Below are 294 nucleotides of genomic sequence, written 5' to 3' on the forward strand. Positions count from 1 at the left end.
CGGGGTCCGCGGGCTGGGATTGTTCATTAATTAGCAGCGATTAGGAAATGTGGGTGCCGCTCAGCCCGGGGGACCCGGTGTCCGCGGCCTCCCTAATCTCTCCCCTCCTGCCCCCCTCGTTTTCCGGATTAACTCGGGGTTTCTACACGCAGAGCGAAGGCAGGCGGCCAGGGTGGGGGCGGGGGCTCCCGGGCTGCAGGGGACGGGTCTCTGGGGGGAAGATTCCGCCCAAGTTGCCAGGAGGAGTTTCCGTGGCGAAGCGCGAGGGTTTGCATAGACGCGGGCGGCGGGCCG

The sequence above is a fragment of the Myotis brandtii genome, unplaced genomic scaffold (genome assembly GCF_000412655.1).
Source record: "Myotis brandtii unplaced genomic scaffold, ASM41265v1 scaffold157, whole genome shotgun sequence".
In the NCBI taxonomy this organism is placed as follows: Eukaryota; Metazoa; Chordata; class Mammalia; order Chiroptera; family Vespertilionidae; genus Myotis; species Myotis brandtii.